Genomic DNA, 916 nt, shown 5'->3' with positions numbered 1-916 from the left:
GAATTTTCATTTCTTCCACACATTAGAAACATTTTCAATTACAGTTCAGCTTCTCTGAGATCTACATCAGTGTTGGTCAAAGAGCACAACAAAGCCAGGTTGGAGGGAATCCTTGATAAAGAGGCAAGAAGTAAGAGCTTTGACTCAACCACTCCACTCAGCACACTGGAGGCTCATGCAGGTCCCTGAGATAGAGAGTCATGCTGCTTTATGCCTTGAATGAATCCTACTCTGAACTCCCTCCTCACAGTGTGTCTTTGAAGGGCTTCTGGAAAAAAAAAAGATCCCTGATGAATGATCACTAGTAAAGTCCTAATGGAAAGCTAACTCATTTGTGGGACAGCTCTTTCAATAGTGGGGGTTTACCTCTTAATCACTGTTTCTCATTGGAATTGAAAGACTCCAGCCCCGTTCACAGTTACAGGTTCCACATTAGTCAAACTGTTTCCTGGGCAGTACCCATAGCTGGTAAACAGTCACATCCTCTGTTCAGTCAGGATATATTCTGGTGGGATTCTGAGTCATTCAGTTCAGTCCACAGAAAGCTCAGTAATGCTCAAGGGAATGAGCAGAGCTTAAAGGTCACAGAGAGCCTTAGGTGCATGGATGTAAGTTATCTCACAGGGCAGCCAGACAGCTGACCAGGGTGGATGGAATATGAATGACATCTCTGACTCTCCCAGATATGTAGTAGTTACCTTGGTGTTCAAACATAGCAGTCAGTCTGAGGAGGAGCTAAGATGGCGGAGGAATAGGACGGGGAGACCACTTTCTCTCCCACAAATTCATCAAAAGAACATTTAAACGCCGGGTAAATTCCACAAAACAACTTCTGAATGCCGGCAGAGGACATCAGGTACCCAGAAAAGCAGCCCATTGTCTTCGAAAGGAGGTAGGACAAAATATAAAAGACAAA

This window comes from Bison bison, unplaced genomic scaffold, assembly GCF_000754665.1.
Source record: "Bison bison bison isolate TAMUID 2011002044 unplaced genomic scaffold, Bison_UMD1.0 scf7180017854662, whole genome shotgun sequence".
NCBI lineage: Eukaryota > Metazoa > Chordata > Mammalia > Artiodactyla > Bovidae > Bison > Bison bison.
This window is presented reverse-complemented; position numbering follows the sequence as displayed.